The sequence below is a fragment of the Anser brachyrhynchus genome (genome assembly GCF_964034855.1).
Source record: "Anser brachyrhynchus genome assembly, contig: SCAFFOLD_126, whole genome shotgun sequence".
Lineage (NCBI taxonomy): Eukaryota > Metazoa > Chordata > Aves > Anseriformes > Anatidae > Anser > Anser brachyrhynchus.
In genome coordinates this window covers 144,432-169,607 of record NW_027663679.1, presented here as the reverse complement: position 1 = coordinate 169,607, position 25,176 = coordinate 144,432, and the positions used below count along the sequence as shown (strand labels likewise).

The 25,176-nt window shown below is 35.3% G+C and overlaps 1 long non-coding RNA gene and 1 pseudogene across 2 annotated transcripts in view; one reads left to right on the top strand and one right to left on the bottom strand.

The window, feature by feature from the left end:
* LOC308187048 (adhesion G-protein coupled receptor V1-like) overlaps positions 1–25,176 on the top strand; it is a 148,724-nt pseudogene that overhangs the window by 49,863 nt on the left and 73,685 nt on the right. The window contains exons 29-48 of the transcript XR_013956118.1: positions 563–778; positions 1,756–1,971; positions 3,170–3,414; positions 3,609–3,790; positions 4,534–5,348; positions 6,774–6,983; positions 11,221–11,351; positions 11,610–11,709; positions 12,703–12,882; positions 14,441–14,604; positions 15,442–15,535; positions 17,550–17,628; positions 18,118–18,256; positions 18,761–18,902; positions 19,389–19,651; positions 21,239–21,414; positions 22,256–22,380; positions 23,234–23,400; positions 23,486–23,629; positions 24,876–24,983. The product of XR_013956118.1 is annotated as an adhesion G-protein coupled receptor V1-like (transcript). The remainder of the gene's footprint in view (positions 1–562; positions 779–1,755; positions 1,972–3,169; positions 3,415–3,608; positions 3,791–4,533; positions 5,349–6,773; positions 6,984–11,220; positions 11,352–11,609; positions 11,710–12,702; positions 12,883–14,440; positions 14,605–15,441; positions 15,536–17,549; positions 17,629–18,117; positions 18,257–18,760; positions 18,903–19,388; positions 19,652–21,238; positions 21,415–22,255; positions 22,381–23,233; positions 23,401–23,485; positions 23,630–24,875; positions 24,984–25,176) is intronic.
* Positions 18,250–24,995, bottom strand: LOC308187056. The gene is made up of 3 exons (XR_013944436.1): positions 24,857–24,995; positions 24,189–24,341; positions 18,250–18,386 (listed from the first exon to the last, which is right to left on the bottom strand). It is a non-coding gene; the product is annotated as an uncharacterized lncRNA (long non-coding RNA).

The window sequence follows — 25,176 nt, the reverse complement described above, 5'->3', positions numbered from 1 at the left end:
TTAAACATTAAGTGGTGTAGAATTGCAGCTTCATGCTGGCTTTTTAGCGTAGAGGATGTTTGCCCGATCAGATAAATTCAGGTCATTACAGCCTTATTTATGCTTAAGAGCTTCTTGGCATGCCTAATTTCCCTTCCCTCTCCCCCATGACTCTCCCACATTAATCTTGATTTTTAAGGGAAACACTACAAAAAATTCTACTGGGAAACTGAAAGGTTACTTATAGTTCATCATTGCTAGTGTAAAATTCTATTGTCCTATGGACAAATAAGTAAGTAATTTTGCTAGTACCTCACCTCTTCAAAGAACTGGTGTTTTGTATGCTCCACAGCAGGGTAGAATAATAAGTTAGTAAGAATGTGGATTTTCTGACATAATATAATTCAAACATCAAAAATATGCTTGTGCAGTTTGTAGTTATATTTTGTCCAAATCTAAAATGAAAATTTTATTGAAAGCTAGTAGTGGCCATCCACTAAACTCAGGTGTATGTATATGAACAGTATAGCCATATATAGGAGGCATTTCAGGCTTGCTCTAAGAGGTTTTTTTTATATTTCAGTTGTAAATTCTCCTCGTCTTGGATCAGTGGGTGAGACTATAGCTCATGTAATTATCAATGCCAATGATGATGCTTTTGGAACACTTCAGCTTTCAGCTTCAGCTGTGCGAGTTGCTGAAAATTATGTTGGACCAATCATTAACGTGACCAGAACTGGGGGAATTTTTGCAGATGTTTCTGTGAAATTCAAAGCTATGCCAATAACTGCAACAGCTGGTAAGAAATCAAAATAGCAGAAATACACATTCTGTGTTAAACCAGAAAGAGCATACTGTATGCTTCGAGTAACCAAAGCAAGCAAGTGTGTATTGAATGCAGTCTAGTAAAACAAGTAGAAAAAATACCAAAGTGTGAGATACTTACTGAGTGTACTTAGGAGACAGGAATTCAGGTCCTATAGAAGAGACCTTACATCAAATTTAAAAAAACTCAGAGATATCATCACTGAAGAATCTAGCAAGAAAACTAAGGAAAGGAATTGGCTGTTTGTTTCCCTGGTGGCCACTCACTTTCTCAAAAAAATAAAATAAAATAAAAAATCCTGTAGTAGTATATATAGCTAGTACTTAGTCCTTTGTACATATTTCAACCTACCATACATGGCTTATTTGAGTTTCTTGGAGGGAAATTGAGAGCTGGTGACTCCTCTGTGAAACAGACAAATGTTAAGCACAATTCAAGAAGACTTTTACTTTGCAAATGAAAGGTAAAGCTCTCAGGTGATCCCTGAAAAGCTCCACAAGGGAAGGAGTGACCTTATGTCCTTTAGTAAAATCTCCTTTGAAAAAGGTACTTCTGTTTCATTTTATCTCTTGGAAAGCCAGACAACTATCAGAAATCAAATATAGAAATGTCACAGTTGTGTGATCTTCTCAATGGAAGATAATAATGGACCTTTTGTAATTGCTTCTTGGACTGACAGTGTAAACTCTGTTTTGGCCAAGATGAGATTTATTTTCATCCATCCAGATATCTAAAAGGCACTAGGAAATAAACAATTGTATTTTCTGGGTATGAAGATAAAGAAAAAAAAAACACAAAAAAACACACCAACATATGAACACAAGGGAATGCAAAAAGAACAGATAAATATTAGTGCTGATAAACATTAGTGATGTTTCATAATGAACCAGAATGCCTTAATATTCTTCTGTGTTTTGATTGTTTTGTTATTTTTTCATGTACAAATCTAGGTGAGGACTACAGTGTAGCCTCATCAGATGTTGTCTTACTAGAAGGAGAAACAAGTAAAGCTGTGCCAATTTATATAATTAATGATATCAATCCTGAAGTTGAGGAGTCCTTTTATGTTCAGCTGCTGAATCAAACGACAGGAGGAGCCTTGCTTGGATCTTTGACGAGGGCAGTCATAACCATTGAGGCTTCTGATGACCCGTTTGGATCCTTTGGTAAATGAGTCTTATTTGCATATTTTCTCTTGTCCAGTAGCAATCTGCTGATTTGTGGGTGAGTTATTACTGGGCAATGGAATAAAAATTTTCAGAATACAAAAAGGGAAGTCTGGATGAACACAGTAAAGGACAAAATAAGATAAACTAAATTAAAACGTGTAAGTAAGGGCAAATGGTGCCCTTATATAGCGAAATTGAAGCATTCAGTCAACTTATATATCAAGATTTTGTGAGACGAAGGTGGATTTTGGAGTCTCCTAATGGGGATGGATTTTAATTTAATTTGTATTTTTTTATCTATTCTAAATGTTGCATTTCTGCAATAGCTTGAAGCTTAAGTTTACATGCCAAAACCTGTTTAGATAGTGCAGTGTCATTGTTTTACAAAATAATCAGGCAAAGCAGGTTTAAATATCTGGGGAAATTGGAAAGTACAAATATGACTTAAATTGCGTTCTTGTATGTTCTGGTTGTTAGTTATTGTAGTTTTTCTTCTTTCTATCATTATCAGTAAAATGGATTGTGGACACTTTCCAAAAATAGTTTCATTACACAGGTTTTGAGAAAAAAATGGTAATTTCAAAAATTTAATGACATTTTAGAAATTTATCTTTTCTATTTATTTTTTCTATTTCAGTATTTCTGGTGTATGTTTTCCAGCCATTTTATTTGACTTACTCTTTCTCCCTTTAGTACCCTACTTTATTTCAGTTATTCCATTTTATCAGCAAAATGTAAAGGAAATTGACAAAAGTAAATAATTCCACATGGATAATTCATTAACTTCATTCTTAACAACTAAAGATTTTATACAAGAAAGACTTATATTTGAAACAATTTAGATGGAATATGTTGACACATTTTTTCCATACGTGACATAAAAAATGATAAAAAATTTCCTCACTGGGAAAAATTACCTTCTGACCGTCTTCTAAAAACTTAGATCATGGCTAGCCTTGAACAATGGATACGTTGGAATAAACTCTTGGGTGGGGGCTGAATTTTCATGCCAATTTTATTTGCAGATAAAATGATACTGAAAGTTCAATTTGAAGTTTAAACCTGATTAACATTTTTTTAATTGTGCAAATGAATGCAATCAAGTGAAATAAAATATATAATTCAGTAACTAGGATGGTGTTTTTATTTTAAATATTACTGTTAATGAAATACACCTCTTTGTGCTGCACTTCAGTGTTCCAGATGACCGAATTTACTGTGGAGGAGCCTGAATCTGGATCAGTACCCATAAATCTGCCAGTAATCCGCAATGCTGGGACACTTGGTAACGTTACTGTTGAGTGGGTTGCTACCATTGGTGGACACCCTGCTGATGAGGACTTGCAGGTTGCCTCAGGCAATATTACTTTTGCCCCTGGGGAAGCCTTTCAGATGCTACTATTGGAAATCCTGGCTGATGATGTTCCAGAAATAGAAGAAGTAAGTCAAGCACTTACATCTTCCTTGAAGATGGTATTAATTTTGACTTGTTCTAGAAATATGTATGATGGAAAACAAGAAATGTTCCGGCAGGAAGGTGCTATAATTTCATGTTATACTTTGCTTGTAATTATTGTTAGAAAAACCACAAATTGTCTAGCTGCATTACTTCTTTTTCTTTTCTTCTCTTTGAGATTGTCCGTGTAGAATTAACTCAGGCCTCCAATGGTGGTGCTATTGGGTTAGATGGCGTGGCAAGTATTATAATACCTGCCAATGATAATCCTTATGGCACAGTTTTCTTTCATCAATCCTTATATCGAGTTCAGGAGCCACTAGAAAGAAATTTGCTGGCAAACATAACAGTCAGGCGAAGGTTTGTATAATGTTTGCTTTATTTGTAATTACTATTTATTCTTCACTTTTGTTTCCACTATAATGTCAAATTTCATGCTCCTCTCATAAAAATATGTGCATCAATTCTTTGATCTGCCATCTCAATGTATTTTCATTTCAAACACATTGTTTTTGAAGTAGATGTCTGTGTATTACATAAATTACTTAAACGTAGTATACATTGAAATGCACAATGTAAACTCAGCGTACACAGTGTACTATTCATTTTGTCCGTTTAATCATCAAATCATTTAAACCTGCATGGTAGCCTGTTCCTGTGATTTGAACAGGAGGACAAAATGGCCAGCCCTTACAGGATGAAAATAAGAGAAGGAAAACAGGTTTTATGCATGTGATCCTAGAGGAAGGATGATAAGTCTGGGTGTCACCGGCTTTTTCTTCCTTGCAAGTAAGGAGAGCTGCCAAGTCCTGAAGAAGACTAAGTTAACTCCTAGAACCAAATGTTTACAAATATGCATTCTTAACAGACTACTACCTAAGCTATAAATAATCAAACTTGCTATCCACAAAAAAATAAGATAACTCAGTTATTCTGGTACTAGTTTCAAAGGGAATGCATTTTGATGTGTTATTTGGAATTTTTCAGCAATTCAGAAAGGGTCAGTTGATTTTGTTCACTTCTATTATTAACCCAGAAACATGTAGAATATTAGACATCCTTTGTCAACTAACAGAACTTTATTTTATTATAATGTCTTTTAGTGAGGGAAGATTTGGTCAGCTGCAGATTTTCTACAGCACTTCTGAGACTGACGTTGTAGCTCTTGCTGTGGAGCAAGGTCAGGATATCCTGGCCTACTACGAGCCTCCTGTACAAGGAATTCCTGACAAACCATCCAAGACCAGAGTGAATGTGTCAGCAGCAAGTGACCCTGTGTATTCCTGTGCAGCTCAGTGCCTAAAAGAACAAGCATGTTCAGCCTTTACATTTTCCAGTGCCTCAGGGATTCCTCTCTGCCTTTGGCTGACGTCAGATATCAGCCCATTAACTAACAACACTTCAGGGTTCCGGACCTACAAGAAAAACGTTACCAGTGCATTCGCCCTCTTCAGCACACAAGCCATCGCTGGCAGTGATTATGAACCTGTTACAAGACAGTGGGCCATAATGCAGGAAGGGGAAGAGTTTGCAAATCTAACAGTTACCATACTGCCTGACAGCCTGCCAGAACTGGATGAGAGATTCACTATAACCCTTTTGAAAGCAGAACTGATGAACGTCTCAGCCAGCTCAAAAAACCAACCAACCATAGGACAGCCAAATACCTCCACAGTTATCATAATGATGAATGGAGACGCATTTGGAGTGTTTAAGATCTACAGTGTAAGTCCCAATGCAACAGAGAAAGGTCTGTATGTTGAAGTAGAGGAACGTCCTCAGACCAACGTGCAGCTAATGATACACAGAACAGAAGGCAGCCTGGGACAAGTGACAGTGGAATGGCGTGTCATTGGTGGGACTGCTACTCCAAACTTGGATTTTATAGGTGTCGGTGAGACTCTGGTGTTTGCTGAAGGTGAGACAAGCTCTCGTTTTGGCTTCTGTTTTGTAAAACTAAGAAAAAGAAAAAAGAACGTGACAAGTACACGATACTGTGGATGTTTTGACAACTGATATCTTCTTCTTAGGCTAAATTTTCCTGAATGCTAAGGATACACGTGCAAAAGAGTATGGTTGTTCATTAGCATGTAGCATTATCTTGCAGAACACACACAGTGGTAGCAAAGCACAATGAAATATCTAAGCACAATAAATACCTAAGGGTTTTTATTAAAGAAATATTGCAGTATAAATATTGCACTATAAAGATTTCCTTTACCACATAAGTAAGGATTAATAAAGTCGAAGATAGTTGTTACAGCAAGGATAATGGAAATGAGAATCAGGCCTAAGTGGTCTTTTGTTAGCCCTCGGTCACTACAGTACTAATTTTTCATGACATCTCTTTAAATTCTGAGATCATATTGTAACATAACAAAACATATTTAAACGTAACATAACAGAACATATTTAAAAGAATTGCAAACAGGACAAACAAGTCCCTCTCAGACATTACTTAAGTACCATGCAGCATGCTGTATTTTATGCTGTATTTTATTTTTTCAAAGTCTGAGTTAATCGAACTGATATTTTGAAAGCAATTTCCAGGTGCGTAGTAAAGATTCTAGTGTGCTAGCTTGATAAATCATCTGAATAGTAAGGCATGGCTGCTGGCAATGATTGTGAGGCTGACATGTAATTACATTACCCGTTATAAGTTTAGTAAAAACTGATTTTGAAGTATTTTGAAAGACAATCTAGCAGGAAATACATATGTATTCTGTAAATTGATATTCTAATGATCATAAAACACAGCTGGGTTATGCACACGCACTGAACAACAGGATTGTGTTGTAAATTTTAATGGATATATAGCGACTAGAGATTAACGGTGTTTGCTGCTTACATTATTATTCTTTGATAGTCCCAAAGGCAAGGAACTAACAAAATGTCATCCCATTTCAATGCATTCCCTGGCTCAGTAAATGTACTCATATTGAATGTACACCCTTGTGTAAATGGTTCATCGGAGAGCTTAGCACCTGGCAATTTATTTTTTTTTCAAGAATGATATTCCCCTTTTCTAAGTTAAATTTTAAAGTCATAGAATTTGTAATGAAAATAAAGAATTCTAGGCACTCCGAAATAATTCCTATATAATTAATTTCTACATAGTATATTTAATGATGTGATCGTTTTATTGGCTTAATGTGACTGATCAATAGTAATTAGATAAAATTTCATAATGACATTCACTGACTTCCAGAAAGGTAAATAAGTTTGTTTCATGCAATTTTAATATATTTTATGTATTTAATTATTTTCAAAATGAGATGATTGAGTCTTTTTACAAGGTGGTTTCCAAGTGGACACACGGTTGTATACGTTCTTCTCCTTGTAGGTGAAACAAAGATGATGGTCACGCTGCCCATTATAGATGATCCAGAGCCAGAGGATGATGAAAGTATTGAAATCAGCCTGGTCCATACTGAAGGAGGGAGTCGAATTTTGCCCAGTTTTGACACTGTCACAGTGATTATTCTGGCAAGTGACAATGTGGCAGGAATTATAAGCTTCCATACAGCCTCAAGATCTGTTATTGGTTGTGAAGGTGTGTTCTTTGTGTTGACCACGCTCAAATTTTAATGCCAGTTTCCATCTTTGTGCTTTCAGTTGATAATGACTCACAATGATTGTGTTTCACTGTTCAGAGAACACCAGCAAGAAGTGAATATCCACATACCTGACATGTACTTTGAACTCTTGCAAGCATTCATAGAATCACAGAATGCTTAAGGTTGGAAGGGGCCTCTGGAGGTCATCTGGTCCTTTCCCCCTCAAGCAGGGCCACCTAGAGCAGGTTGCTCAGGACCATGTCCAGGCTTTTGAGTATCTCCAAGGAGGGAGACCCCACAATCTCTCTGGGCAACCTGTGCCAGTGCTCCCACACAGCACAAAAGTGCTGTCTGATATTCAGAGGGAACCTCTTGTGCTCCAGTTTGTGCCCGCTGCCTCTTGTCCTGTCCCTGGGCACCACTGACACGAGCCTGGCTCTGTCCTGTTCCACCCTCCCTTCAGGTATTGAAGGACACTGATGAGATCCCCCTGAGCCTCCCCTTCTCCAGGCTGAGCAGTCTCAGCTCTCACAGCCTCTCTTCCCTTCCCTTGATCACCTCGGTGTCCCTCTGTTGGAGTCTTCCCAGTACGTTTAGGTCTGTCTTGCACTGGGGAGCCCAGAGCTGGACCCAGTGCTCCAGGTGCAGCCTCACCAGTGCAGAGTAGAGGGGAAGGATAGCTCTCTCAGCCTGCTAGGGATACTTGGCCTAATTCAGCCCAGAATGCCATCAGCCTTCTTAGTAACAAGGCATGTTGCTGGCTCCTGCCCAGTGCAGTGTCCAGCAGGACCCCAAGCCCTTTCTGTCAAGCTGCTCTCCATCAGGGTGCACGCCCTGGTGCCTGGGGCTGCTCCCCGCCAGGGGCAGGACTCTGCCCTTCTCTTTGTTGGCCTGCACGAGGCTCCTGCCAGCCCACTTCATGACTGCCAACATACACACACCTAATAGTCATAAGCAAATCAGATCTATCAGCGACTTACAAAGAATTTAAAATATTCTAGAAAACATTCCTGCAGAAACACTAGGGTAACATCTTCCCTTTGTCTGTCCCATGAACCTGATGTTTTTTTATGGCAGATGATTTGGGAAGTAGCAATTATAAGAGAAAGCAAACATTTGAGAAAGAACAATAATAATTTGGTATGTACTAAACATTTCTACTATTGTTTTAAAGAATACACGGCATGTTTCATCTACAGTTTGATGCAGTTTTGCATAGGATGATAATAGTACTGGTGGTGATTGCTTTAGGTGGCCTTTGATGGAATCTCAGTGTATTGCAGTATCACGTTTCTCTGATGTTTGAACTGATGGGCAGGGAAAGTTCACAAAACAGGAACTTGTCCCCTAATGTGTGCACTACATTTTCTGTTTGAAGAAAAATGGCTTTCTCAACCAAAGGTTTTTTGTTTTGTTTTCCCAACATGAAAGGGCATCATAACCTTTGGTTTTTTATCTAGGTATGGTTTGTGTTAATTCTGTGCCAAGCCAGATGTGATATGATTAGCTAAGAAGAGCTGTTAATGAGCACAAGGAATTAATACAAACTGTCTCAGTCCCAAAGTCCCTGAATACTTTCAACTGGTTAAATGTTATTCATAGCATGCTACCAAATGCTGGCTGCTTGAAACTGAAGTACTTGGCTATAGTTCTATTATTATATATAGTTATTATTATATTATTTTTCCAGGTTGTGAAAAGAAATAGTTCATTGCCTTCCAGCCAGAAACAAAACAAGTGAACTAAGTGTCTTTGATTAAAAAAAAAAGAGAGAGAAAAAGGGAGAAATAGAGAAAGAGCAAAAGAGCTAAGGCATTTAGATTATTTTAGTTTGTCAAAATATTTTTTTCATTCGAAAGCAAAATTTACCAGACATAAATCCAAATATCATTACTTTTACAGTTATTGTGTTATTGAAAATTTTCTGTTAAGTGAATACATTTTGTTTTCACAATGTGCATGTTATTTTTTACCTTATTGAGGATAAGTGTAGTATTTTTTTATTGGACAGGGGTCTGCGACAGTTGTGTAACTGTATTACAAGAAAATGCACTGCAGTAGCTTAAAGTAATGAGGAAGAGGAGAGCGGCTGATGCTCCCTTCTTCACAGCGATAAATACCCACCTCTTTGTTTCTCTATGTAAGAGATGCATCACTTATTAAGTCACAATGTAGAAATGTAAAAGTATGGATAAGGATTAAATATTAAAAAAAATATTGAATTTAGCCTAATAACACTTTCAATCTTCAGAAATCAATTAGTGTTCATATTAGCATTTCTTCTGGATAGGAATACCAAAAAAATCTTGGTAAAGCTGGTAGGAAACATGGATCAGTAAATAACTACTTGGAATCTGTAATAATGACTTCAAGTTTCTTCTCAGTGTTTGGATTATAGTGGAACAGCTTTCTATATCATAAAGCATTTTTCCCAGTCTTCAATGAAAATTCATTATAACTTATAGAGATATATTGAAATAAGCTTTGCCTTATTTGTGTGTGTGTGTGTTTTCCCAATGGTACTAAACCATTGAAACCACTTTTCTTTTAAATCTTTATTTCTTTGTAATGGATATGCAAAATTCTCAAATAGAACATAGTGGATTGCAGTGCAGTGTTAAACACTGTAATGATTTAGCCTCAGAGGAACCTGTAAATTGGGAGTCTACCATCCAGATATTTGACTGTAGAAGTGGAATCCTTGTGATATCAATAAATTTTGAATTCCTTAATTTTCTTAGAAGCAACATGGACCAACTTAAGCCAAAGATGTCGACATCAATGTCGACATCAATGTTGACATCTCTGAGACTTAACTGAAGTTTGAAATGTTGGGGCTGAATAGCACATTTATGTATTTGAAAATGGGTGTATACAGTTTTTGTATTACTTCTTTACAATATTAAATTTTATTTAAGTATATTAAGGGCTCTTGAAGTTAAGAATTCCTTTCTCTTTCATTGGTAGCCAATATACATGCATATCTCTGACTCTTCCTTACAAAAAATAAATGTAACTAGAAAATTTTCAGATTTTTCTTGCCAGTTTTAGCTGTACAATGCTGTACAATTCTGTAAGGTAATACAGTAGAATAGCAAGACAGCATCCTAAGTTGCTGCTCTCTAAATTGCATAATCAAAGGGACTAGTTGGGCAGCATAATGTTATTATAACATTATCTTATGTTTTGTTAATTCTTCAATAAGCAAAAGAAATCTCATGTATTGTTTTCAAAAATCTCAGAATTGTAGATTTCTGCATATTTCATGTCTCTGAAAGCCAATGCAGGACAAAATGTGCTGTTGAACTTAAATTCTGTGGACCTGAAAAATGCATATGAAATATGAATGCCATGTACCTACCTATTATAAATAACCATCTGTCCTCTATTGTGAATGTTTTGCAAAATATTGCCTACTGATCTATTCCATGTTGATATAACATGCTAATTTCACATGTCCACATTTAAAATATTTAATGGAAATTTTGTGAAAAACTTGTGAATATAAAACAATTTCCACATTTTACAAAGCCTACTAAGAGGTCTACTCTTTTTAATTAAAGTGCCTTTGGGGTTAAATGTTATAAATGTGCAAAATACCATAGTATTTGCTTCCTTTATATGCACATTGTCCAGCAATACTGATTACCTCTGAGATTATAAGAAATTATTAACATTTTCTGAATGTTTTGTTTTCTAACAGTGACCATATTTGTAAGTTCGAACTCACATAAACGGAACTTACAGATAATTATAAGCATTTTTTTCTGCATGCATTGAATAAAGTCACAAGACAGTGCAAATGTTCAGATAATGTGTATTCTTTCCAGGGAACTGTTGTAGAAAACTACTATTATTGTTGGTACATACAGTAGTTACTGTTTTGTACAGTTTACAGACTTGTATTGCTCTAATGTTTGCGCATGTTTTCATGAACATTCCCTTTCTAAGTTATTCATCTATACCAAGTTCCCTCATATGTTCATAATTATTTCCAAGTGTGAACTAAAAACAGAAGAAAAAAAACTAGAAGAGTTTAAGTTTAGGTTTTTCTTTTCAGCATTAAAAGTGAATGTGGTATATAACTACTGTGAAATTCAAACTGACAAAAATAGCAATATCTTTCAGGAAAAATACTTTAACTGTGTGATGCATGTTTTTGACCTCTCATTTTTATAACCAACATGTAGAAGAGGAGACCCTGAAACACTGCATCTTGTCCTTTATTCCTAGGAGAACAATTACAATTCCACATCGTAAGAACTCCTCCAGGACTGGGAAATGTTACTGTTGAGTGGAAGATAGTAGGACATAATGTAAAACAAAATTTTGCAAACTATTCTGGAATACTTTTTTTTCCTGAGGTAAGTCCATAAACAGTGATGTTGGCTACAGGAAAATAGTGTGATTAGAACTGATCTGAGAAAAAGTGTGCCTTTTCAACAGTCCTTCTTTCTTGGTTTGATTATTTAATTTCTCACTTTTTGACTTACAAACTGGAGGGAGCTTACAATTCTTGATACTTAACTCTTCTTAAAGAAATTGTTCAAAATACTTGTCATTATGATATCACTTGTGTTTTATAAAATAATGGCTAATCAATTTACCCTTAAAACAAATAGGGGACGTTGAATACAACATTGTATGTTGATCTGCTGGATGACCATATTCCTGAAGAAAAAGAAGAATACCAAGTCATCCTATACAACATCAAAACAGAAGGTAATGCAGAACTATAGCCAGCTACATCTTAAAAATACCATTTAATAATATAATATTTTTAATTTTATTATTTCATTTTGGAGGTATAGGACTGAGCAAACTGCAGCTGGTGCAAAGTACGCAAAGTTCATTAACATTTTATTGAAATAGGCTTGGTCCTTATGTATGTATATATAAATCCCACCGTGTCTCCACAAATACACTTAAATGGTTTTCAATCCTGATTTAACTCTGCCTATTTAATTCAATGGTTGTTTCTTCCCTTAATCTTAATGCAAACTGAGTTTACTAATATGTCATGGATAGAGTTGCCATGAAACATGCAGATATTTTTATCTTTTTAAACAATCTTGTCAAGCTGCAGACTTACTGATCTGTCCCTGAATTCAAGGTGGTCAGAATATTTTATTCTTGCCATTAAAATTATAGTGAGAAAAGAAGCCTTAAACTGCATCCGTTCTGAAATACCTTTTTTCAAACTGAAATTAATGTCCAAACACCAAACTAACTTGACATGGATTGTGTTGCTGCGAGGTGCCTTATCAACTTCCGAGAGTCACTGTGGCCCAACGGGATGAGCAAAATTATTCATCAAAGCAATAGTTGGAAAACATATCAGTTTATTGATGTAATGATTGTGAAGTGGAATATAGTTTTAAGCTTTTGGAGGTACTTCCTGGGAAAATGGTTTATTTCCTTTTAAAATATAGGGAAGTTGATATTTGGCACTGGCCTGTTAAGTTTTCTTATTTTTTAATACATTTTTGTGACTTTGTACTTGGTATGCATAAAATTTCTGTTTCTATTTGTTATAGAATGTAAGTATATATATGTGTGTAGGTCCCACACCATCCACATACTTCAGTGAGCTTTGGTTTCGTGGTATTTGCATGGCTACTGAACGTTATTTAAATGTAATATTAACAATAATGTAAGACAAAAATATTAGTTGCATAACACTTCATTCACTGCAGTCCACTGATTCTCTTGCAGGAGTTTCTTCTACAGGTGCTGCTGTTTTGGATAGTCAAGGATATGAAGCTGTTCTAACAGTAGAAGCTAGTGATGAACCACATGGAATTTTGAATTTTGCTTCCACATCCAGGGTGGTTTTAATCCCAGAAGAAAACAAAACAATTCAGCTTTTTATTAACAGAGAATTTGGATCTCTAGGTCTGTATAACAACTCCAAGAGAAAGGAAGTTTTGTTTTGCTTATCATTAGGCAAATAAAAGCCATGATAATGAAAGTTTGGAAAAATCTTTGTTACAGTTGGTATTTTTTTCAGAACTTCTAAGCTTCTTTCTGCAGACTTGGAAACTAAATATTACTTATTACTAGAGTCATAATCCTCATTAATACAGCAAGGGATCTGAAAGCTGTAACAATCAGGTGGCTATTAAGGTTACCATATTTTTGTCTAATGAGTCTGTCTCAAAGCATTAGTCTCTTCAGAAAAAATAAAAAACATGAGAAAAGTGACATGTACACACATCCCACATATTTTTTCTCTGAATTTCAGGAAGTCAGCACCTTAGGAATGTCACATGGAAAAAGTTGTGTCCAGACCATTGAATTCAATTTATGTCTCCTCTGACAATTTCTGATTCCTCTTTGAATCAATTTATCCATTAACATCCTTTAAACTATATAGTATTCAATTCTACAATACAATAGTGTGCTTCATGAAAAAAAAAAATGAATCTTGTGTTTGTTGCCTGAAAATAGCAACTTATGTTGTGAGAAAACATGTATAATAATTTCCTATTTGCCTTTTTGGACTATATTTACACCTCGGTGATAATCTGGCTGTTTCTTTTGCCATACTTGTTTTGAAATGAAGTAACATTTACAGTGCTTTTCAAGATCTGGAGACACCAGAGAGTTTTAGAGACATTTTAATGACACTATTTTTCCATTTATTTTTTAATACCAGTCCATACTCTAGTGTACTCTTTGAACACTATTCAGTAAACTAATGTTTTAAGATAATTGTTCATAGTAAGTGCAAGATCTCTCACTGAATTAAAATAAGCATCGTTACTTATTTATTAATTAGGACTCTTTTATCTCTTACATTTTATTTCATATAGAGCAGCTTTTAATTTCATCTATCATTTTATTTCAGGTTCATACTCCTTATGTTTGCCACTTGACTTACCCTACCAGATTAGCGAGAGGTGGCTTTATTCTCAAAACTATAATGTATAACTTTTCTGCTTGGTAATATTTATCCATGTGTCCCCTAATTTTGTTCTCTATTGAAGTTTGTCAATCTACCCAGGAAAGTATCTAGATTTATTAATCTGTGTTTCCCAGCACTGTCTTTAGAGCCTTTCTTAGGTATCTGTCATTCCCAAAAAGTGTCCTTGTTGCAAAAACTCATATTAATGGTACATGAGATGTCCCAGTTAGTCTTTCAGCAATTTCATATTTATGGTCCACAGAACTTCAAATTTCTGGATGCATTTGGACCCAATGATTTTTGAGTCCTATGCAGACAGACAAGTCAGCAAAGGTCAAATTGAAGGCATATTGATAACGGTAACAAAGGTACACTAGCTCCAATGTACTTTGGATAACTCTTTTAATCCTTCTGTTTTGCAGTTAGTCTTTTTATTTTGTGGATGAGAATTTGATCTCTTGTCTTTATCCATTCCAGTGAACATTATATAAGAACTGAAAAACAATTTTTTTTTTCTTTTTTTTTTTCTCCTCACAAATTAAACAGGTACTATCAATGTTACTTATGCCACAGTTACAGGATTGCTCACTGTAAGTAATCAGACAGAAGAGACTGTGGCTGAACCAGGAGCTGATTATGTACCTGCTTCTGGCTCACTGATTTTAGAAGAAGGAGAAACATCAGTTGCCATAAATATTACTATTCTAGAGGTAACCTCTAAACCCTTTAATTCTGTACTTTTCTGTATGATTTCAAAAGGGTAATATTTTGGGAACTAAAGCTTGCAGCCATTATTTGAAGCCCTGTGTTATATTTCACTATCATTTAGAAAGATGGTTTCAATCTTAATATTAAAATCACAAGGGATCAAATAGTCACAGAAAGCAGCTCTACCTCTGTCTAAAGGTAATAAAGTTGTCTCATTAAAACTTTACCAACTATCTAGTAGTATTTAGAACAGTGTGCTTCATGGCTGGCTACAGGCTCATACTTTTTCATTGCTGGAGATACATGCCTCTAAAATCGGTCAGTAATTTATTTGCAAGAATAGTTTAGCGTCACCACAGGATCTTTTTCATGATATATAATGTCTTACTTAATTCTTCCACGATAATCAGTTTCAGACCCAATAAAATTATTTCAGGAAAACAGAAAAATGAATTCTAGTGTCACAGTAATATTAGAGACTTGTTGTGTGATCCTTTTTGGTGACTTCTGTGGAAGTTTCTTAAAGGACAATGAGAAGAGGATGTACTGTATTGTACATGAGGATGTACTGGATGTACAGCCGCGCTCCTGGTCGCTCGCGCTCCCTAAGGGCTGCCTTTGAACGGCCGGGGGGAGGAGCTGACGCTGACGCTGCTGGCCCCGCCTACGCCTCGTCAGCCTCCCTCACGAGGGCTGCCGGTGCCTGGCGGCTCCCTCACGTAGGCTCGGTGCCCGAAAAATAGCCCTGCCTGTCCCGATCCCGCGCTCCGCTGCAGCACGCGTCTGCCCCGGAGCCGGTCGCCTCGGCAAGGCGTGTTTTGCAGGATTGTGTTTTGCAGGATGATATACCAGAGGTGCAAGAATTCTTCTTGGTTAATTTAACTTCAGTGGAACTCATCATGAACCATTCAACGTCATCCCCACCTAAGCTAGGTAAAAACATCTTATAGCAAATTATTTTTACTTTTCCTTTTTAATGGTTTATATTATATTACCTTGGGAGATTACCATTATTCCTCTTACTTACCAACTATGCTGAGATGAGACATGGTTATTTAGAAGAAACATCATAGAATATGAAATAGATTTATTATTACACTTAATCTCTTGCTTTTTAAACTCTGGGAAAATTTAAATTAATTTTCGTAGAGGAGTTAGTAATTATCAGTTGGAAAGGACAATTATTTGAAAAGTTTATTGGTGATTTTTTCATCTGATTTTCATTTACAAACTACAAAATGGAAAAAAAAAGTAAAAAAAAAACTTTATGTGGCTACTCTGCTCACTCTTTTAAAAAAGTCTGTTTTTATTCTTTTATCACTTTTAGGAAACATATTTTATGGTTTTCCTACTCTTGCAATGATCTTTATTATTTGCTTAGTCTGCTTCTCATTTTGCTTCTTCAGAATTCAGTAGAATAGTAGTCATTAGCTTTAAGAACTGTTGGATTATCCTGTGGTACTAAAGACTAGTTATATAATGTCAGACATCTTCTTTGACTCTTTTCCCTTTTCTTTGCATGCTTATAGAAGTGACTGAGTTAATTCGTTACAGATTGAAAGGTAACTTGCAAGACTCATTGCTGATTTGTGAATAGTTGAGTCTAAAATATGAAAGGAGTAGCATATAAGAATGAAAGATTCATCCAAACTAAACAGTGTTGTATAGTCTCACTTTCTCTTTGGCTGTCTCCTTGAACCATGACCATTTAACACTGATGTGACACTGCATTGGGTCAGCTTTACTTACAATGAGAAAATAATAGTTTTAAGTCATAAGGAAAAAATGTGTTCACATAACATGTCAGTGAATTCTTCTGGTAGAAGAAATAGCCTGACTCAAATACGTGTGTCCGCGTGTGTGTCTGTGAGCAAACTCTTACAGATCCTGGGTGAACAGATCTGACTTCAGGGTGACATGAGAAAATGCAGGAGTGAAGCAGAAATGTCTCTAATTGCCATTACTCCCTCAGGATTTGTAAACCTCAGTAACACTTCTGTTGTCTGTGTAGAGCTATTGCTCATCGTCATCTCTACCTCATAGTGACAGGCTTAGATTCATGGCAATAATCTTCTACTTTTGTTCAGTTTTATCTGAATTGATGGAAAAATGTATATGGATCTAAACATAATATACTTATGGCAGACTCGGTGAAGTCAATTTGGTTTTAGAAAGTAAGTTGAAGTTTATAAAAAGTAAACAAGTAAGTTAAGGTAGTTGTGTGGTGCGGTTGTCTGAAAAACAACAACCTATTTTCTGAGAAGTATTAAGTTTTGACTGTAAAGTTCTGGTCTCTGAAGTTAGTAGACTTTTCTGACATTAACCTATTATTTGGTGTTTTTCACACTGCAGTGTATTCAATTACGATTTCAGGCTAATTGTAAATACCTGTATGTCTTTATGGAGCAGTAGAATATTACAGTATGTGAACACCCCACAAATAAATTAATAGTTGTGTATTTGTAGTGAAATCTGAGGTGTGCCATTAGAATGTATGATGAGGCACTGAAGCACAAATAGAAGATGAAATGCTGAATCATTTATTATTCTTCCTCATTGTCTTTCTCATACTCAGAATGGCAAATGCAAAATATTGAATGTCATTGTAATAAACACTTATAGTGAAGACAAATTAAGATTCCATCGCAAATCTAGACTTTATTATTTTCTAATGTTTTATGTGCTGTTTAACTTTCTACATTTTCCTTAGTCTTTTTTTTTTTTATGCATTATTAAATATTACAGTGCTAATTCAAGACGCATTATTGCACTTCTAGTAGTAAGGACTCTTTCCAGTTATCTTGCCCACTCCCATTTTCTCCTACACATTTTTTGTAAAGACACTGTAATATTAGTACCGATTGAATAAATGCTTCTGTGATTCTTGAAAATCAAGAAAATTGATTTTATTGTTCTTTAATTTTTGTCTTTCTGTTTTGCCTTTTAGATGTGGAAGGTTTAGCTTCTCAAATTGTTATCGATGCTAATGATGGTGTAAGAGGAGTAATTGAATGGGAAGGTACCAAGTAAGTCTCATCTTCCTTGAAGAACTTACTGTGCCAATTAGTGATTGGTGTTGCCCATTTTCTTTCTAAAAGTAAAACTCCTGTTAAAAATAGGGCCATGTCTTTGAGATGGTAAAGTAATCATTCAATTCAGCTGAACTAGAAAGTGGGATTCCCACACTGAAAACAAAAATTCACTATTCATCTAATCAGAATTCTTTTACTTATTACTACTTTCACTGTTGTCCTTTTATATCACCAATTTGCCTAACCTCCCCAGCCTGCATCAACTCTTCCAGCCTCACCATTCATGTAAGCAAAAAACAAAACAAAACAAAACAAAAACCTCATGTTACTTAATTCAATTTAGATAAGAGAAAAAAGGTAAAAAGGATGCGTTAGAGAACTATAATGTAGGGAATAATTCAGAGTGAAAATGTAATAAAAATGTACTATCTTTTTCAAAAGAACATAATCAGTGAACATTGAGAATTATTCTTTTTATTTTAGTTTTGAAGTTAGTGAATCTCATGGGAATCTGACAGTAATGGCTTACCGAAACAGAGGATCATATGGCAATGTGTCTGTATTTTTTTATGCCCAAAATTTGGAGGCCCAGCTGGGTTTGGATTTTAATGTAACCTCAAGGGTAAGAAGCAACTCTAAATCTAGTACTTTTTATTCTTTCAGCTTCCGTAAAAGAATATCTTCTTGATTATTCTGCAGAATGATCAGTAGTGATGCTAGATGTTTCAGCTTGTTTCAGTTGCTTTGGTAATCTAAATAGAATGAAATAAAAATATTCTTATTCTTACTATTTATTTCTTTTTTAAAAATATATTTTTTAATATAAAGCAAAATGTAAACTTTCAAACATCGATTTCAAATTTAATTTTGATTAGACATACAAACTTTTTCATAGACTATTTTTGCAACAGGACTTTCAAAATAAATTATTCTTTCTTGTCCTCATTCTGTAATGTGCTGAACCTTTATATTTCTGATTCAATCAGTTTATAAGGAACAGAGAATATGGCTCTTCCTATGCTTTCCCTTCCTTCCTATTTCACAGAATTCTGTTTACCGTAGTCAAAAATTTCTGTGTGATATTAACTGATGTAAGTATTCGGTGCTTTATGTGTTTCAACGCTAGACTCTTTTTTTTGCTGATGGAGAAAGGCATAAATCTGTTGATGTCATGATTTTTGATGATGAGATTCCTGAAGGTGATGAGAAGTTCCAGTTAATTTTAACAAATCCATCTCTGGGGCTGGAATTAGGGGAGAACACAACAGGTAAAACTTAGTTTTAATGTTCCATTTCTTTAGAATTCTGTGGCACACATTTTAATTCCACTTTTCTGAATAATCATATTTCAGAAAGCACCATTGTCCTGCTATGGTGAATCTTTATACTCCTTTGGAAGGTTCTGAAACATCCCTGTGAAATCTGTGCAATTAAAAAGTTTATATGTAAAGCAATGAATCAGAAAGCACGAAGATGAGTTTTTCAATGTGTACTACCTCACTGAACTGAGGTCTTTTTAGAGAGTTCATAATCCTTTTCTAGGAGAGACTATATTCTTCCTGTCTAGAGATCTTCCTAGTTAAAGTGAAATGCCTTCCCATTCTCTTCAGGTAATGTCATGGACACATAAGCATTATATACACACTAAAGGAAGAATGTATTTGTGTTTATGTTATGTATTATGTTACTATATATGTATATTTATATTTTACTATGTTAACCAAAGAATATTTTCATTATTTCTTTTTCAAAAGCTACAATTACTATACTTGCCAATGATGATGGCCATGGAGTTTTGTCATTCAATAACAGCAATCACTTCTTTCTGAGAGAGCAAACATCTATCCATTTGATGGAAAGTGTTGCAGTATTGAATATTATCAGAGAACCACCTCAGGGAATATTTGGCACTGTGACTGTTCAGTATCTTGTAAGTGAGATTAATTCTTCAGAGGCAACAATGGATTTGACCCCTTCTCAAGGATATATTGTGCTCGAAGAGGGAGTCAGGTTCAAGGTAATATGCTAGTTATTACCAGAGAAGTCTAGGAAGCTTTTTTTTTGGAAATATTGGAAAGATTTCAGAAATGTCTGTGCTTTATCTTCTGTTTATTTTTTCTACTTCTTTCATTCATAAAGTGAATTGAGTCATGAGCTGTGACTGATTTCCTGTTATTATCTGATGTGGAAGTGTGTGAAAATTAAATGGGCTCATCTTTAGGTGTTTCTTAGTTTGTAAGGGTTGAGGTAAATTGAAAACAGTACACTATAGATAACGTTCATGTGTGCTTTGGAACAGTTCTTTTTATGTAGTCAATCTATAGCTGAAATGCAAACTTACTTTAAATTAAAGTGATAATTTGCAAGCCTAATAGTTAAGATCAAAGTAAAAATCCCATTCTGTAATTTAACATTTTAGTTAGTCTGAACTAAACAGAATGTGCTGCAACAAATACAAAAAGTAGAACAGTTGTCTGTCTTAGGATTGGAAAATAACTTAAGTATTAAGCTCACTGCCTCTATACTGTCCTCACAAGAATGTCAGCTACAAAATGAACTAGCTTAAGTTTGTGAATCCTGACTCTTCTAAGGTTTAATCACAATTCGATTTATTTATTTTTGCCAGTAAAGCTGGTGAAGCTAGTGTTAGCATATTACAGGCAATAGGATAGAAACTGAGACAAACTTTTCTTGGAAACACTGGTTTTCAATTTCTGGCCTTTAGATGCATTTGGAATCACAATGCAGCAGATCTATAAGAAGTTGGAGCCTTCTTAATATAGTTGGTAAATATGGTTTATTGTGGAAATGAACAGAAATATAAAACATTGTAAATTTTGTATTATTTCCAAATGCATCATCACTAACTTTTTATTTTGTACAGCAAGGCTATGCGTACCTATGAAATTTTTTGCTTGTTTGAGTAGTGTGAAGGATGACAGTGAGCCCCAAATGAAAGTGAAGCACTTAGCTTTCTCTAGATTGCTCTTTGCTAGTTTGAGATTGCCTTTAGAAGACCTGATCTTCATCCACAGTGGTGTAGGAGAGGGAAAGAAGCATCGAGAGGAAAGAGTATTTCAAATCTCTCACTATTCTTGCTTTTTTTTTTTCCTTTTCCTTTTCTTTCTTGACAGCACCAGTAGTGAGATTACCCTGTTTCCCTGAAGATAGCTTAGCTGCCAACTAAAATAAATTAAAACCAACTTAACTGATTACACTTATAGCTGTGTTGTGAGTATAAACTACCCAAAAATGTATGGAATAAATAGAGAACAAAAGTATGAAATTAGGATCAAAAACTTCAGAGGATCATAGGATGAGAAAAGAAAGAAAAGAGAACAACAACAACGAAAAGTGAATATGCTCATCTTAGTGTTGCACCAATGGAGGCCACTAGATGGATGGCTTTAGAACCTCAGTCTGAACTCAGTCTGAGCTTGCCTCAATTCTGTCCTCTCCAGCTTCATGAGCTGCTCTTCTCCTGCTATGCTATCCAAAGCCTTATAGTGAAATAAATTTAAAAAAAAGGTAGCACATTCTGATAGAGCTGTGTCATCATCTGTTATCATGTCTCAATAACATTGTATGCTTGTTTTGTTATCAGACGCTGCATATTTCTGCGGTACTAGATGAAGAACCAGAAATGGATGAGCACTTCATTGTCACCCTGTTCAATCCAACTGGAGGAGCCAGACTAGGCACGAGAGTGGAAACTATGATTACAATATTACAAAACCAGGCTCCACTAGGGCTTTTCAGCATCTATACAGTTGGAAATAGGTACTTTACACTGATCAGTAAAAAGGAGATAGTTGCTCATACTCCAAAGAGATAATATTTCTCTACAATTTTGTTTTTGATGGATCGCATTAAAGAAATTCAGCAACCCAATTTGTAAATCTGTAACTTTGAAAGGTATTGTGAAATACTATTACTGCTAAACAAAAGAGTAGAAAAATGCATAAAAAGGACTATTCATAATCCAAAATTTCAATTTATTTATTATTATTTTTCTTTATAAACTAATACTTCACTAGTGCCTACATATTCCACTGATAGTATTCCATGTTAAAAGTTCCAAACCTCATATCAGTGTCCAGGAAGTCATACGTTTTATAATTTACTTTCATTTTTAAACCTGTAAAAAATATACTTTCACTGAAGGCTGTTTTTCAGAAGCAAGTGACACATATGGACTGCCATTTTTAAAAACCATTCAGCTGAAACCATACAGATTAAATAAATTTACTATTTAAATAAAAAATGTATGTATGCTATTTTATTAATACATTGATGTTTAGAGTTAATAATTTATATTAATATTTAATAATAATATTATCTAAACATTTATTACGTGAATTTAATATACTTAAATTTCAGTCTGTTTAAAGATTTTGTTGAATTGCCTATGATTTTGCATGATTGTAGTAAGGATCATTGGGAAACCCTAATTAATGTAGCTACCAGTCCATCAGATACTGAAACCTGTTATTAATATTTTCTTTTTATTTCTGTTGTATATTCTGCATCTGGAATTGTACAGTAAAAATCTTATTTTTATTACAGCAATGAATATACTATAAAATAATTTTTTCCTTATTTTTATGATTCTCACATTTAGGACAAATTTCATCATAATTGAAGAAGCCAACACTACAGCTTATTTGAAAGTTTCACGGAGTAATGGGCTTAACGTTTCTGTGAGCGTTGAGTGGGAGACATCATCAGATACTGCATTTGGCATCAGTACGTTCACTTTACAGAGAATGTCCACTGCTTTTGTAGAAGTGGAGATAGTAAGAGAGTAGCCAAGCATACAGGAGATGTAGCTTGGGAATGTAAATTCAAGTATTCAGACACAATTCAGTTAATATTTTCCTATGTAAGATTTAGTAGATAAAATACTTTAGCTGCTTAAGAATCACCTTGTCATCAGCCACTTCTGCCAGTTTCAGTAATCTCTATTTCTGTCTTTGCTGCTAATATGAACATTATTGTCACTAGCCATTTATTTATTTATTTATTTGTGTGTGTGTAATAAAATTTGTTCCGTACTACTTGTAACTCAGGATCTTTCTAACACAGTATAAATGACATGTGACATGCAAGAGTCTAGCTCCTGGAGTTTAGTTCTGACAAGACGGTGCTTAGGGACCGTCTTGGAATAAAAACATGAACATGTTGTAAATGGGGAACAAAACATGAACATTTTGTAATTTGTCTTTTTTTTTTTTTTTCTTTACTACTTGCTATCTAGCTAATTCTCTTGTTAGCTAAATTCCAAGATCAATTATTATGAGTCAGACTCAAATTGCCTATATGTCTTCCATGTGCAGTTGTAATGAATGAAAAATACATTTACTGCTTAACTCTCATTATATCCTTAGCATTGTAACATTTCTATGTATTTATATACACTTATAACAAATACTAAGACACAACTTCATCATTTCTCATACTAGGTCTGGCTTTGGGAGGTAAATAATGGGAATGGGGTTAGAAAAGATCTCAAGAGTAATATAATAGTAAATAGTGTTTTTATTTTATTTTATTTTATTTTATTTTATTTTATTTTATTTTATTTTTTACTATATTGCAGGGGGTGGTATCAGTGTCCTATCTGTCTTGCAAAGTTTTGTGGAAGAATCAGCATCTGGTTGGTGTTTCTTTACCTCAAGAGAAATCCTGTACGGTGTTCTGTTGCGTATGCCTCCAGCTTTGTTTTCTACTGTCTACCAGTGGAAAGGAGTATTTGTTCCTGTTGAGGTAAATGTTTGTTTTTGAACACCAGACATGCTAGTTAATAAGGAATTTAAGTCACAATCTTACTTTTTTTTTATTCTTCTTGCAGAATTTCAGTATGTGGAATCCTACAAGTTGTGTGTCTTTCCAAATTGGAGCCTCTTCCTACCTTGTGGTTACTCATGGAGGAGCCACACAGGGAGCTTCTAACAACAGTGTGTATGCATTCATGGCTGGACACAGATTGTTGTGGGTAAATCGATTTTAATTTTAAAATCTTAAAATAGTATGGGTTGGCAAGGACCAAGGGAGGTCCTCCAGTCTGGCCATGTTTTAGAAAAAAGCACTCTGTGTGACAAGAGTTAGTTTTGTGTCCTAAAATACTACATAACTTCAGTGATGTAAGTTTGTCATAGTTAGTTGTTTACATTGTTTGTATTTTTTATATATTTACATTTGAGGGTGCAGGGAGGATTACCTGGGAATCACAGAATCACAGAATTGTCTAGGTAGGAAGAAACCTCCAAAATCACCTAGTCCAACCTCTGACCTAACATTAACAAGTCCTTCACTAAACCATATCACTAAGCTGAACATCTAAACGTCTCTTAAAGACCTCCAGGGATGGTGACTCAACCACTTCCCTGGGCAGCCCATTCCAATGCCTAACAACCCTTTCGGTAAAGAAGTTTTTCCTAACATCCAACCTAAACCTCCCCTGGCGCAACTTTAGCCCATTCCCCCTTGTCCTGTCACCAGGCACGTGGGAGAACAGACCAACCCCCACCTCTCTACAGCCTCCTTTAAGGTACCTGTAGAGTGCGATAAGGTCGCCCCTGAGCCTCCTCTTCTCCAGGCTGAACAACCCCAGCTCCCTCAGCCGCTCCTCGTAAGACTTGTTCTCCAGACCCCTCACCAGCTTCGTTGCCTTTCTCTGGACTCGCTCGAGCACGTCCATGTCCTTCCTGTAGCAAGGGGCCCAAAGCTGAACACAGTACTCGAGGTGTGGCCTCACCAGAGCCGAGTACAGGGGCACAATCACTTCCCTAGCCCTGCTGGCCACGCTGCTTCTTATACAGGCCAGGATGCTGTTGGCCTTCTTGGCCACCTGGGCACACTGCTGGCTCATATTCAGCCGACTATCAACCAATACTCCCAGGTCCCTCTCGGCCAGGCAGCTTTCCAACCACTCATCTCCCAGCCTGTAGCTCTGCTTGGAAGTGGGGGAAGAAATTCTCAAGCAATCAAGTCATAGAACATTTTCTGGAAAATGTATGATAAGTTATGTTAATTCTGTAAATTAGTTGCTTATATATATATATATATATATATATAAAATATAAAGTTTTAAAAGCTATTTCATGTATAGTTTTATACATAATTTTGGAATTCTTAACATTCTATGCGTACTTTTTCTCACTATATACAATGTAATATAAAATGTATTTGTTTATATACATATGTAGATAAACATAGTCACCCTCATATTTCCCTTGCAGATACAGACTCTTTCTGTTCTGGATACCAGACGTGTGAAACATTTTGCAGTGGAGGAAGAAGACTATTTGATTATTGTGAGTCACACAAACAGTTCCAGTTCCATCCAGGTTTGAATATTCTTCAGTCTTCTCTGGCTTTAATGTGGGTAGTTTGCTTATTTCTGAAAGGATAATGAAAGGAAGTAAATCTATAAGCATGTATTTCTGACATATTATTTTTGTTTCTATTGGAAATTTATAACAGTTAAAATTCCAGACTTGTTTGGATGTATAAATACTCTCTACCTGAGTGTATAATTTA